This window comes from Choloepus didactylus, chromosome Y (genome assembly GCF_015220235.1).
Source record: "Choloepus didactylus isolate mChoDid1 chromosome Y, mChoDid1.pri, whole genome shotgun sequence".
In the NCBI taxonomy this organism is placed as follows: domain Eukaryota; kingdom Metazoa; phylum Chordata; class Mammalia; order Pilosa; family Megalonychidae; genus Choloepus; species Choloepus didactylus.
In genome coordinates this window covers 21,893,199-21,908,951 of record NC_051335.1, presented here as the reverse complement: position 1 = coordinate 21,908,951, position 15,753 = coordinate 21,893,199, and the positions used below count along the sequence as shown (strand labels likewise).

The window sequence follows — 15,753 nt, the reverse complement described above, 5'->3', positions numbered from 1 at the left end:
CTGAGAAATGGCTGGGTAGATTTTTACCTTCTCAGTCCAGGTTAATTTTTACTTTCTTTCCACAGGTTTAAATAGCAGAAAAAAGGGGGTCAACTCCCTTATGTTGCTTTTTCCTCAGCCTCATGATATATACCTTGAAACTCTCTTATAATTTTCCATGCTGGGTGGTTTTGCTCACCTGTTCTTGGGCCTGGGAATTTGGGCGTATCCAGTTTGATACATGGTTCCTACTCACTGCTTTCATGCTTCCCACACCTGCTGTGTGCTAAAGCTGCATGCTAGATAACCCAGGGGTCCTCCTTTCTAGGAATCACCTCTCCTTAGGTGGTCTGGATTCAGCATGGGGACCTTGCCCTGATGGTCTCCAGCCAACCTAGGTTGCTGAAGATCTGGACTGCAAATCCAGTTCTCTGGGAGGAAACAAGTGAACTCTTTCTTTTGTTATCCTAGTGGATTTCCTTTCTCCCAAAGACTCTCAGAGCTTTCCCTCATTTGAGAAGAAGAAAGTGCCCTTGAGAAGAGCAGTGATCAGGCCTCTGATCCATAGTAGAGGACAGAAAGGTTTCGTCTGTCAGATTTTTATTTCCTCTTTTTTTAAAAAAATTCCATTTTAAAGTGAAAGAGTAGAAGGTATCATAATTAATACTTGTGAAATAATTTGAAAGTCAAATTCACAGCAGCGACCAAGACCAAAGGCAGTAGTGATTTTGAGTTGAAGCTAGCATCTTAATAAAGGAAGGTGTTAGATTGGAGTTAACAGAGTGACACATACATTGAGTTTCGTTTCCTTATCTGAATTTAAAGGAAGACCAAGATTTCTCCACCTCGGCACTATTGATATTTGGGGTCAGGTCATTCTCTGTGCTGAGGGGCTCTCTTGTGTATTGTAGCATGTTTATCAGTATCCCTGCCTTCTGCCCACTAGCACTGCCTCAGTTGTGGCAATCAGAAATGTCCCCAGACATTGCCAAATGCCCCCTGACAGAGGAGAGGGGAAGAGTGCCCAGGTTGTGAACCACTGGTGTAGACTCTAGTAACCTCCATGAAGGCACTGCCATGTCTTACTGCCTGGCGCACAGTGGACACTCAGTTACTATTTATTGAATAAATGGCAAGTCTAGTATATACTTCTCCCTCTCCCCTAGCCCTGGATCCTCAGAATGACCCAAAACTCAACTTCTAGTCTGAATAGATCATACAGAGCACCCACCATCAACACCACCACCACACCGGTCCACTCTCCAGGTCCCCACAGTTGTCTTGCTCCTCCCTAGCATTGAACTTTTGCTAATACCATTCCCTAGATCAGTAGTTCTCAAAGTGTGGGCCCAAGACTAGCAGCTTCTGCATCAATGGGGAACTTGTTAGAAAAGCCAATTCCCAGGCATACCTCAGACCTACCAAACCAGATGCTCTGGGGTGGGGCCCAGCCATCTGTGCTTTCACAAGCTCTCCAGGTGATGCTGATGCATGCTCCAGTGTGAGGGCTGCTACCATAGATCAGTGTGTTTTCAGCTTCCCCCACGATGAGAATCAGCCAGGGTGTTTGGTTAGTTCATGGATTCCTATGCCCCCCTCAGATCTGTGGATTCAGACCCCAATGAAGGGGTCTGGTAAAGGAATAGAATCAGCATGTGCTCCCCATAATTCTCATCACAGGGAGTAGTTGGGACACACTACTCCAAGCTTAGCAAATATTTCTTCTCACCTCCGCTCTTACTTCTTGAGTCAAAGTCGTAGAACATCTAACATAGCCCAGTACCATTTACTTCTCCAAGAAGGGATCCTGAGTCTCTTGGTATGGAAGCAATTTCCCCATCTCTGATGCTCTGATACTTTAGCCAGATACATCACTCTCACCCTCTCCTCACTGTGGCCTCATTTGGAGCTGTTTGTAGATGTGCCTATATCCTTACCTTGCCCATGAATTCTTTGAGAACTAGACCTTAGTCTTATTTCACTTCATCTCTTCTCTTCCTTTCCCCAGAGCATAAGAGATGTCCACACCCTTATATGCAATTCCAAAATACAAAAGCTCTGAAAGCTAAAATGTTTTATTCACTTATGGAGTGGCAGAATTTGTTCTGGGCTGACATGCATCTTTATGTAGTCTTTATTTAGCCCTCTTAGGGTGACTAGTCATCCATTTGCTGTAGAAATTGTAATACATTTGATGATCGGTGTATACCCAGACCCCAACTTGGGAGGTTACAGATAATATGGTATGTGCAATATATTTCCTTTCTAAAATCTAAAATCCGAAAAATTCTGACCCCAGTGGTTCTGTATAAGGGACTGTGAACCAATAGTGTTGCAGATGATGTTTGTCGGTTTGAAGAAAGAATTAAGAACTATGATGTTGGTGAAAGTAGACTTCACTGAGCCTGATACTGTTGTTCTAGTGTCCCAAAGGAAAAGAAAACTTCAGTTTTAAGTGTGACCTGATACTTTCCATCCGTGCTGAAAGCCCTGGAAGGTTGCCTCTCTGGATCTGACTGACACATGGGGTTTTGATCTTTGTTTCATAACATTGAGCCCTAGTGTTGTCCTGAATTTATTGTTATTCCCATGTGTGTGTGTGCAAAAGAGACATCTACAGAGGGACGGAGCAATACAGAAACAGAGAGAGAGAGATCTGCTTGCTATTCTGCTTTTATTTTTTTTTTTAGCCAAGGGTTGTTTTGGTTTAGATTTTTGTTTGTTTTTTATGTGAATGGATTATAAAACCAGCTGAAGGGAGTCATGTGATATGGGCATGTGAATTCAATTCCTGAAACAGTCTGTTTTTAATCTCATGTAAATTTTTAGAAGTTTAGAGATCGAAATAATTTGGGATGAGGGCTGAATCATAACTGGACTTCTTGGTGGTTTTAATGTAGCAAGTTTCTTAAAATTTGAAAGCCAATCATTAGCACAGGGGCTCTTGATCTGGGCACCAGGCTCCTTGAATCCTTGAACCTTCTGATACTGTACGCACCAATTTCTCTGCATGTTTGACCGTGTGTGTGTGTGTGTGTGTGTGTGTGTGTGTGTGTGTGTGTGTATTTTCTGGGAATACAGTCATTGCTTTTAATCAAATTCTTAAAGGATTCCAAGCAAAAAAAGCCCAAGAACTGGGTTAGGATTTAAGTCTTATGCTAATTCATTAGGCTTTCAAAATCCTTCTAAAGAAAAATGGAGACAAAATAATCTCAATCACTGTATAAATTGTGCCTTTTCCTCTTTATGTGTGTGTGTATTCATGCGTATTTGATCCCAGACTAATTAAATTCATCTAATTGATGAATAGATGGAAAATGCCTACCTTTGAAAATTAATTTCATTCCCTTTCTCTCCATCTCTGTCTGCTATTTATTTAAAATTTATAATCTTCCCAGATCCAAAAAGGGTTTGGAATTTTACTCTTCTTTCAAGACCTATCAAATGCCTCCTCTTTTGTGAACCCTCTTTTGAATGTAGTATTGCCTTTCTCTGAAAACACCACAACAGTATTTACAGTTATTCTATGTTTATTCGTGTGTTTGCCTTTTCTTCCTGTCATTACTCTCTCCTTGCCTTTCCCCAGACGTTAGATTGCCATTCCTTGTGAGGGTGTGAGAGGGTGATTGGATTTACATGTATATTGCAGGCTCTGATGGCAATCTTTCTCATGTTGGTTCTCAAGAAATGTATGGATTGAAGTAAGGAACATCTTTGTTTCATATAGTGTAAAATTAAAATCATAGTCTCAGAGTTAATAATTTTCCTTTTTGCATATACATTTGTTTTTGAGCATCTTAAAACCATTGGTGCACCCAAACCAGCATAATGTTTTTATTTTCCAATACTGCTGAATTAGGACCAAATGCCTTGTAAGTAAAAATCTTATTTTAAAATATATTATAATAAATTAAGATATGAGGCTGATGGTTGACATTTTGGGTCAGGAGTTCTGGGTTATAGTGTCTATGATGAGAGTCATCAAATAGTAGAGTTGACAGGAACTTAGATTGAGCCCAGTGTGTGCCTTGGAGTCCCCAGAATTTCACTGAGATATTTTTGGGGACCTGGGTGGGAGATGGAACAGCCCTACTCTCCAATTTAAACAGAGCAATGCTGTTTTTAGTGACTGTATATTGGAGTTCTGGAGTAAGTTTAGAAGTGTTCTAAAGTGTTCTAAAGAAAATTTGGAAGTTAATCAAACTGTCATCTTGCCTGTCCTTGCCCAGCCCTTCATTTTATAGTTGAGGACACCAAGGTCCCCAGCTGCAATGTGGTTTCCTAGGATCACGTGCTTGGTAACGCCCAGCTGCACCTAGAACCCAGTCTCAAGTGTCCTGACTCCTGGACCAGAATCCTCTCCTTCTACCATGCTGCCCCTCAAATGTTCCTCTACCTTTTAAGTTTCACTTGGGGATCACCAAGAGACATTGAGGGGGAGCTTTGTGTCAGGTTCTGGGAACCCAAAAAGGGGTGAGACATGCTGCTTCATGGAGATGGTAGTTAAAATTCCCCCTTTTCTGGCGCTTTCCAGGTGATTCTGTGTCTAATACCTTACTCATTAAACAGCATAGCTGTTCTGAAACTGTATTATAGTGGTGATCATACAACTGTATAAATTTATTAAAACTCTCATCAAACTGTATACTTCAAATAGGTGAATTTCATGGTATATAAATTATACTTCATTATACCTGTTGACAAGAAAAAAAGGCAAATGGATGCTGCCCTCCCCAGCTTAGGGACATTGTGAGCATGGAACAAAATGGTCACATGAAACATTTTAAAGATGTAAAACTACTTCTTATTAATGTGTTCTCACTGGGTTGGTTACAAGGCCACTCTGCAGTCATTTATTGACACCTTTCTATTTGCTGGGTCCTGAAGTAGCAAGAGAAAAGTTGGGAGTGGGGGAAGGGATGGCAAAGATGCATAGAAAGAGGCTGTTTTTTTTTTGTTGTTGTTTGTTTGTTTGTTTTGCCAGATTATAGTCAAGTTTTTCAGAGAAGGTCCCTGGAAGTTTCTTTCTTCTCCCCTGTTCCTTCATGTCAGGGTGCCTTCTGCTTTGAGTAACGAATATCTGACCACAAAGTAGTGTTAAACAATAGAGTTTTATTAAGTCATGTAACAAGAGGTGGACAGATAGCTCAACAGTGTCAGGGCTTAGGGTCAACACCTCCCTGATTTTCTTGGCTTTCTTCTCACGGTTGAAATACGGCAGAAGGGCAAAGGCAACTGTTTTCCTCAGGTCTCTCTTTTTATTGGGGAGTAAAATGTAATTGACATCCCTGAGTTATATATTTGAATGTGGTTAAAAAGGGAAAATTCTAGGTTCTATATATGTTATTAGAATAAAATTTTTTAAAAAAAGACCACATAGGACTGTACAATACAGTTAACCTTAATGTAAACTATGGACCATAATTACAATAATATTCTTTCATCAACTGTAGCAAAGGTACCACACTAATGCAAAATGTTAATAATAGGAAAACTGTGAGTATGAGGGGGATATATGGGAGCCCTGTATCTGCATGCTTTTTTTTTTTTTTTGTAAATTTAAAACTTCTCTAATAAAAAAAATTTTTTTAATAAAAAACCACAAAAACGAACCAACCTCCCCACCCTTTAGATTTCCTGTCACATCTCTTTGGCTGGAAGTAGATCACATGCCCACCTCTAAACCAACAAAGTGGAATGAGATTAACATTATTTACTTAGACATCTTTTGCTCATCCTGGGACTATGGGAGGGTTCCCTATTCCTGAATGTAATGCCCGAACAAATTAGGATTCTGTGAACTAGGAAGGGGGCAGTGAGTGGCTGCTGGATAGTTGCCCAAGAGTTGCTGTCACATTTAATTCACTTCTTTTAACTATTAAAAGGAATAGAAACATGACCTGCTCCTTCCTTCTTTGTTGACCATGGGTACCTGATCTTTGTAAAGTGTCTCCATGATTTACATCCAAAGAATTATTCTGAAAGCCAGGGCAGTTTTTTTAAAATACTGTATTTATTTCAGTGTTGTAAGTTTTGAAGTTGGATAGTCATATTTCACTAGCATAGTCAATAGGAAAATTGATAAGGGACTATCATCCAATTTAACAGTACTTAACTTTTCCCCTCCCTTTAGTACATTTGATTCAGAATTTGGAGATTTTTTGTAATTAATTAAAAAGAGACAGGACTTCAGTAATTATGTAGGCTTAGGAATATTTAAGCATATTGATATGAATGAGCAAAAACCATCAGGGGCACAGACTACCTAAGACGGAAGGCTTGCAACACTAAGGTGGGGGTGTAACTGATACCTTCAAGCCATTGGGCAGAAAACAGAGTACACACAGAAACAGAGTGAGGGATCTGTGTCTGTCTCTCTCATATCTCAACTCTAGACCCACATTTTTTTCTGTAGTATGGATTTTCTGATGACCTTTATGTATCCCTTTCTTTGATTGATGGGACATTGACTTTAATAAAGAAACATATTTATGTGGTATCAGTTGTACCAGGGACAAGATCATGGATACTTGTGTATTTAGCTCATGGTTATGACTGTTTGCAGGAGCTGGCCTAATCCTTGGGAAATATATAAGACCATTCAAAGCCATTAGAATCGTTGACTTTGAAGCAGAATAATAAATGCCTGCCCCAGTAGATGCTAATTCTCTTATGTATTTTTTTTCTGCCTTCTGTCCTGATTCATCAAAATCCAGTTTTCCAAGTCTTAATTTCCCAAGTACCTTACAAACGTTGACTGTTTTCTTAACTGGTGCCTTAGTGTAAATAGATAAGATTTAACATATACAAAATCAGATAGGCTTTCAAAAGCATATGATTCAGGACCTATTTGAAATTATTTTTTGAGTGGCCTTCATATTTTTCCCTCTTTGGAGAGGGCTGGTGCATCTACTTGAACAGCCCCATCTGTAAATAGGAAGGTTTACTGAGGGAGGCCACAGAACATACTGGAACAAGTTCACAAACCTCCCACCCTTGCTGCATATACAAATACTGTGTTCCTAATTTAGTGATGTGGGGAAGAAGACAGAAAGGCAAAGTTTAAACTTTTTGCTCTTTGTAGATTGTGTCTGCTTATATATGTACCCAAAGAGTATATAAAATGGCACATGTCTGTTTTCCTGAGACCAAGAAAACCTTTTTACTTTTCTGCCTGTGGAAAATAAAGCAGTCAACAGTATTTCCTGACATCACATGGTTTGTGAGAAAAAAAATGAAGAGAATATGCATGAGCCAAAAATGAGCAGTCTTAGGTAGTTTTTTTTAATTTTTTTATAAAGATTTATTCACATACCATACAATCATCCAAAGTATATAATCCATTGATCACATTACCATCATATAGTTGTTCATTCATCACCCCGATCTATTTTTTTTAACATTTTCCTTGTACCTTAAAAAGTGAAAGCAAGAATAAAAAAGAACAAGAGTAAAAACAGAGCACACAAATTGTCCCCCCATCATTCTTCATTCATTCATTCATTCATTCATTCATTCATTTATTCATTCATTCATTTATTCATTCATTTTTTTATCCATTTATTTATTGATTGATTGATTGATTGCCCCCATTTTACTACTCATCTGTCCATACACTGGACAAAGGGGAGTGTGATCCATATGGCTTTCCCAACCACATTGTCACCCCTCATAAGCTACGTTGTTATCCAATCGTCTTCAAGATTCAAGGGTTCTGGGTTGTAGTTTGATAGTTTCAGGTATTTACTGCCAGCTATTCCAATTCATTAGAAAAAGGGTTATCTATATTATGCGTAAGAGTGCCCACTAGAGTGACCTCTCAGCTTCTTTTGGAATCTCTCAGCCACTGAAACTTATTTCATTGCATTTCACACCACCCTTTTTAGTCAAGAAGATGTTCTCCATCCCATGATACTGGGTCTAGATTCCTCCCCAGGAGTCATATTCCACGTTGCCAGGGAGATTTACACCTCTGGGTGTCAGATTCCACGTAGTGGGGAGGGCAGTGATTTTACCTGCCAAGCTGGCTTAGCTAGAGAGAGAGGGCCACATCTGAGCAACAAAGAGGCATTCAGGATGAGACTCTTAGGCCCAGTTATAATCAGGCCTAGCCTCTCCTTTGCAGCAACAGTCTTCCCAAGGGCAAGTCCCATGATAGAGGGCTTGACCCTCTCTTTATACAGTAGTAGTATCCTACCTATTAAGTGTGTTTTTTCCTGTAAGTAATGTGATAGAAAACATCCTTTCTTGGGCCAGCTCTTTAGATAAAGCATTTTTAAAAATAATAACTTTATTTTTAGAGCAATTTTAGGTTTTCAGAAAAATTGCACAGAAGGTACAGAGTTCCCATATACCACCCCCTACATATATAGTTTCCCTTGTTATTAACATCTTGCATTAGCGTGGTACATTTGTTACAAATGGTGAACCCATATTGACACATTATTAGTAACTAAAGTCCATAGCTTACATTAGGGTCCATTCTTTGTATATACCATTTCTGTGGGTTTTGACAAATGTATAACATCTTGTATCCACCATTTTGGTACATAAAGGTTGTGTTTTCTTTTTCTTTTCACAGCTAAGGATTACTGCAAAGTAATATTTCCGTATGAGGCACAAAATGATGATGAATTGACAATCAAAGAAGGAGATACAGTCACTCTCATCAATAAGGTAAATGAAGGCTCTCTCCTGCCATACAATCTGTGACTCTTTGGGTATAATACAAGCTTTTGTTTCAGCCCTTGAAGCATTTGGTTTTCATGTCCCAAACTTGTGATGAAAAATCTTGTGGCAAAACATCTTTCCTCTTCATCAGGCCAAACTTGGTGTATCCAGGTGAAGGGACTTCTTGAAAATCGAATAAATTCTCTTTGTTCAGAGGCCAGTTGCAGAGCTGCATGGCTCTGCAGAAACCTTCCATCCCAGAAAGAATAAACCTTGAAGGCAGCCTGTTTGGCTGGCCAGTTCTGCCCGCTGCCAAGTTCTGTGTCATTAGGTGCCCAAGCAGGGGCTTTTTAAAAAGCAGGCCATTCCTAAATGTAAGAACTAAAGCTATACAACTCTTAGAAGCAAATAGTAGATTAAATCTTTGTGACCTTGAGTTATACAAAGCTTTCTTTGATATGACACCAAAAGTACAGCAACAAAAGAAAACCACCATAAGCACAAGCAACAAAAGAAAAAATAGATACATTGGACTTTGTGAAAATTAAGACATTTATGCTGCAAATGATACCACTGAGAAAGTGAAAAGACAATCCAGAATAGAAGAAGATATTTGCAAATCATATATCTAATAAGAAACTTGTACCCAGAATATTTTAAGACCACTTACAACTCAGTAATCGAAAGACAGATAACCCAATTTAAAAAAATAAGCAATGAATCTTAATAAACATTTCTCCAAAGAAGATATGCAGTGGCCAATAAGCACATGAAAAGATGTGCAGCATCATTAGTCATCAGGGAACTGCAAGTCAAAACCATAATGGGATATCAGTTCACACCTACTAGGATGGGCAGAATCAAACTGATAGGTAGAAACGTATGATGGCAAAGATGTGGAGAAATCGGAACACTCAGTCACTGCTGTTGGAAATGTAAAATAGTGTAGCTGCTTTGGAGAACAGTTTGGCAGTTCCTCAAAAGGTCAAACACGGAGTTTCCATATGTTCCAGAAATTCCACTCCTAGATATATACTCAAGAGAAATGAAAATGTACATCCACACAAAAATTTACACACTAATGTTCATAGCAGCATTATTTATAATAGCCAGAAAATGAAAACAAACCATCCATCAACTGATGAATGGATGAATAAAATGTGGTATAGCCATACAATGGATGTGAATTCATCCATAAAAAGGAGTGAAGTACTGATACATGCTATAACATCGATGAACCTCGAAAACATTATGCTGAAAGAAGCCAGTCACAAAAGACCACATATTTTATGATTCCATTTATATGAATATCCAGAATAGGCAAATCCATAGAGAGAATATATACTAGTGGTTCCTTAGGGCTGGAGGGCTGGGGGAGTGGGTAGTCACTGCTAATGGACATGGGATTTCTTTATGGGGTGATGAAAATATTTAAAACTGGTTGCGGCAATGGTTGCACAATTCTATGAATATACTAACAACCATTGAAACATGGATGAATTGTATAGTATGTGAATTATAGCTCAGTAAAGCTGTTAAAAAATTAAAAATTAAACTGCTAGATAAAAAAAGTAGGCCATGCCTCACAGGCAGAAAACACTTAAAGAATGTTTGCTGTTCTCTCAAAGGCAGATAGCATGCCCAAGAGAATTTTGCCTGCCTTGTCTGTGCTAAGAAGGTGGGATGATTTTCTCATCATTACAGGCATAGCCCTGTAAGCATCTGAGAGTTTAAAATCTGTGCAAAGTGGCACAGCTTGATGGCTTTGGCCATGTAATGTTTCTGTTTTCATACAGTGGTGCTTCCTAGGTAGGTGGTTGAAAAACATTTTATTTAAGTGATCCCTGGAATATTTGGCCTTTTGTCTCAAGTACAGAGTTTTTATGATGGTCTAATACAATGAAAAGCTGGACAGTCTTTAAGGTATTTATGATGGTTTTATTATTGTGTCCAGGTGCGTGGCAGGGAAGGTAATTCCCTTGGCATCAGTATGACTTGGGAGATCATAGCTGCCTCTGCTGTTGCAGGTCTGGAAGGCATTGGCAGGATGGAGGATGCTGGGAAAGAGGAGAAAGAACAGGAGCTTAGGATGAGGCGTGGCCCAGGGTCCTCTGCCTCTAGCTATACTGAGAAGGAAGGGACCTTGGTGTTGCCTGCCCCCACCTCCAGGATTTGTCCCAAAAGTGACCATACCTTGATTACCTTTATAATCAAGGACAGTTACCTCTAAGAAAGAGCTTTAGCGAGTGTGTGTTTTAAGTGCCTAATCCAAAGGTGCTGGGGAAGTAATGACCACAAAGTTTCAGTAACTTGCCCAAGGTCAAGTCTCTTTAGTGAGAAAGCTGTCTTCTCACCCACCCACATGAAAGAGGTTGCTGAATGATGCTAGGGCTGTAAAGGTACTTTTCTGGAATAGGAGATTATTCCCTGCTTGGCAGATCACCACATCCCTACATCCCAGCCAGTCTGATAAAAGGAATCTGATTTTTATAAAGATCTTAGTTAGAAAGGGAATATCTACCGGTCCCATCCACACAGCAGGGAGAAATGCACAGGGGGATGTAGAAGGCTGCTTTCGAGAGTCTCCAAGGGCTACAGCAGATTCCCCTGGTGCATTAAGATTCTCCAGAGAAACAGCACCAACAGGATTGGAAAGACCGGATTCCATAGGGCAGGCTGCAAGCTGGAAACTCCCATGAAGGTGATTCTGAACTCTGGCATGTCTGAACATGAAACTCTGAAGAAGGTGAAGTTGAATTCCCAAGAAGAAGCTGGCTGGCTGAAATAGAGGCAGGGATTCTTCTTTCTGACTTCTGAAATCCTCATTTCTGGCTTTAAGACTTCCAACAGATCGGACGGGGAGGCTCCCCACACTTTGTTGATTGTAGATGCAATCAGCCTTGATGTAATCAACTGATTATAGACGTAAATCTGCCTATGAAATACCCTCACAGTGGCAACCAGGCTAGTTCTTGCTTGACCAAACAACTGGACACATAACCTAGCAAGTAACTACGTGAGCTTCACCATCCCACCCAGTTTATGAAATGAATGTATTTAAAAGCAGGTTGGAAACTGTAAAGCAGCCTACAGATATTAAAATTACATTTCCAAAATGTGAACTTGTCCTTGTCCCTGTACACTTGGTTCTTTGGCCTAACCTGCACTTTTATCTTGCTTGCTACTCAGGCCTAGTGTTCCTTTTTGACGCTGGTCCTATCCTGCCCACATCCTTGAGCCAAGTGGCCCCAGAACCTGTTGATTCTTTCTTGCTAAGCCCCTGCCACTTTGTTCCCATTCATAGAGCCAGGGAGGGGGAAGCAGGGGCTCAGTCTCATCCCTCCTCTTTTTCCCAGCAGTCAGACACAGAGCCTGGTCTGTAGGAGAGCCCTGGGGTCCTGAAGGATGTGTGAAGGATTTCCCCAGCTCCAGTTTCTCCCCACTTCACCCTTGGCACCCCAGCCCCTTCTTTTTATTATCTCAGAATATTTGCTCATGTAATCCCTCTGCACCAATAAAAGTCTTTAGTAACTTTCCTTTTCTTTATTGGAAAATCCAGAGATATTATCCTGGCACTCATTTCCCCAAGCCATCTGGCCTCAGTCTGTCTTTCTGGCGTCAGTCCTCGTGGCTGTCCCCATGAACTCTTCCCGTCCTATCACAGTTCCTCAATCCTGTGTGAGCATCACTGCCTTGATGGAGACCATGCTCCTGAGGCCCAAGATGCCCTCTGCCTTCCCACTTAGCTATTCTTTTGATAGCTGATAACACAGCCAGTCTTAACTTATGCCACATCATGTGCTTGGGCCCATTTTGAGCTTGTTGCTTAAAAAAATAAAAAAAAACCCTTGCTCACTCTGTCATTTTATTTTTATTATTATTTTATATGATCTGTGAAATCAGGTCTCTTGCTATCTTATACTTGTACAGAGTTTTACTTTACTTTTATATGCAAAAAAAAATGCCTGCCAGTCATGACCTAGCATTCCTGATTGTGGGAAGCAGCATATTAAAATGGCAAGCGCCATGTATGCTATGAGCTCAGGGAAACCAGGGTTTGAATCCCAGCTCCACCGTTAACTGGTTTTGTGTCTTTGGGCATGTTACTTAACCCCTCCCCGTGCCTCAGTTTCCTCAGCCGTGAAGCAAGGGCCATGTGCCGACCTTGCAGGATACTGTGAGGATTTGCTAAGATATTGTGCATAAAGTGCCTCTCACAGGGAGGGGGCCACCATGCTGTCTGTAACCTGAGGAATCGTCACTTCATCTTTGGCTTCTCTTTCACAGTCTGTCTCTTTCTTGGACCTTGTAAGTGGGAATGGCAGAGTTTTTGTGACTGGACCCAGTTTGTTGCTGGGGCTGGAATGCCATTGCATTAAGTAGTAAAACAGTGAACAATTCACCTAAAATTCATAAGTATTCACAGTGGCTGAGAGTTTAGCATGAATTTGGAAAGAAAACATGCCATAAGGTTTTTGTCTGCTGAAAATGGGAAAAATGGAGTCTGAGTTCTTGAAGCTCTGCCAACATTACTACCATTCTTCCAAGTTAGGAATCACCTAGAAGTTCATTTAGATGGTGGTGCACTCTTGCTATTGTAAGATGAAGCATTTCACCATAATTTATTGAATATGCATTTTGGTATTTTTTGTAGTGTAGCATATTTGGTGTATATGTGAGTTGAGCTGAGAGACCTGAATTGGCTGTTCTCTAAATTCAGTTGCTCTTGCTGTAGAAGTTCTCAATTTACCCAAATTCCAACTGATATTTTCCTTTTGTCCTCAGTTAAAGTGTTACCCTTTGCCCTGCTTTTTGAGCTATGGCAAGAGTCACAGGACACATATTGCCCTCATTTTTAGTCCCAGATCATCAGTTCATGTAGCTTTCTAGAAAATGAGTCATATACTGTTAATGATTGCCTAAAAACCCTCCTCAGTTCCTGTAATGATGTGCAGCGACCTGAACTATTTGTGTGTCCTTGGAAACCAGGATTAAATGTGGCAACCTGAATGGTTTGTTTTTTAGTTTATTTAGAAAGAATTCTTGTGGATTTGGGAAAATTGCCACTCATGCGGAACACACCTGTGTTTAGGTTTTATTTCCAGGCACTCAAAAATAGCTCCCTCTTCTGTGTTCATGCCACCCTCAATCCCTGCCTTCCTGATTTGTGTTCAGAGCAGGTTTGAAAAGATTCAGAAGCCTCAGGGTCAGTTTTCCAACTGTAGCTCCCTGGAGAAGGGCTAAGAGCAGCATGGTGGAAGCCAGGCCGGGCTCAGCTATGAGGGTCGCCGTGATTGGAGACAGCACCAAGCCCTCTGCACTGCCCCTTGGGGCAGAACAATTCCAGCTGGCGGAGGGGCAGCATCCGCCTGGGTCAGTGACCTCCTGCCTCAGAGCCATAGCACCCTTCTCCCAGCTGCCTCTCACCTGGGAGGAAGGGTTTCTGAGCTGACTAATTTAGAAATAAGCATCTTCAGGTAGTTCCTATATAAAAGACTCCCCAGGCAGCTGCGTCCTTGACCCTTGGCAAAGCAAACACAGCACCCCTATTTCTTCACTGTTAAAAGCATATTCAGCAGCATAAATATAAAAACTCAGAAAGGTAGTAGCATTGACCAAGGTCATGTAGTGGTAGAGACAGAGGGAAGGGGAAGAAGGTAATAATGCAAGCTAGCAGGAAACCAATGGCTGCAACCCAAAAGAGGGGACTCAGAGTATTATATAAAGGTAACTACTAAAAAAAAAAAAAAAGACAAACCTGGAGTTTTGGCCTTTTCCTAGGGAGAATATTTGAAGCTGGACATGCTGTAAGGGCAGAGTTAGAACTAATACTAACCCAGTTTCCTTCATCTCAGTCTCAACTTGTTTTCCTCCCTCCTTCCCCAGACAGTGGTTGACATTTAACTTAATCATAGCTAACGTTTTCCAAGTGCTTTCCAGGTACAGGCACTGCTTCTGGAGCTTTACATGTATTAAGTTATTTAATCCTCACAACAGCTACAGGAGGGAGATCTGTTATCAGTCCCATTTCACAGATAAGGAAACTGAGGCACAGAGCGGCTAAATAACCTGCTCCGGATCAAAATCTAGTAAGTTTGTGAAGCTTGGTTTTGTCCCAGGCAGTCAAGCCCCAGACCCCACACCCAGGACCTGGGACCCACAACTTGGAGCTTACAGTCTAGGGCAGGGGGCAGGTGAGTAAACCTGTGCGGGCTGGGACAGAGGTCAGCACTGAGCTGTAAAGGAGAGCATTGATTGGAGTGGGGAGGGTAACATTTGGAACAGGAAAGATACAAAGATGAGACAAATGTTGCCCCTGCCCTTCAGGAGCATAGGATAGAGTGAGGATGGTGAGATAGAAGCCCAAGTGAGAGCCTGGGCCAGCACAAACTTTTCAGAGGATGCAGGAAGCACAGCTCCTTGCAGGGGGGAGGTGGGCAGGTGAGCCCAGGCCCCTCCCATGCTGAGGAGACTTGTGAGCTGAGCTTAGAATAAAGGCTCTAGAGAGCATGTGCTGGACAAGGGCCACAGAGTGAGTCGAGGACAGAAGTGCATGAAAGAGTGTGGAGCATTCGGGGCTCCATGAGTAAACTGGCCTGTGGCCAAGGGCTGGAGAGCAGCAGGAAAGGAAGCAGGAAAGGAGGGCAAAGGGCCCCAGCAGATGGCCAGTGTTCACCAAGATTCTACTACTCACTTGCTTTAATCCCTTGGGCAAATCACTTAAGTACTCTGTGCTTCAGTTTCCTAATTCATAAACTGGAGAGGATTCCAACACCCTACCTATGCTATAGGTGAGGAGGAAATGAGATTGTGTGTTTAAAAGAGCTCTTCAAAAAACCAGAATCTTGTATCTGCTCAACAAAGGCAAAAAAGACAGGACTAGAACTCAGGGGCAGGAATGGGCAGAGCATGATTCTACCTGCCAGACCGCTCTGGGCCACTGGCACTAAGAGCCCAGGACCCCTCATCATCATCCACTCCTTTTTCCTCACAAAATTCTCCCAAGCCCAACATCTCATCTCATCCTTACAGTAGCCCTATGAGTAAGGTGGGACAATGGATATTCTCTCCAGGTTACAAAGGAGAAACAGAGGCACAGAGCAC

The 15,753-nt window shown here is 41.3% G+C and overlaps 1 pseudogene; it reads left to right on the top strand.

Annotated features, from left to right (window-relative positions):
• The window catches only part of LOC119524180, a 308,154-nt pseudogene that overhangs the window by 182,090 nt on the left and 110,311 nt on the right, over positions 1-15,753 (top strand).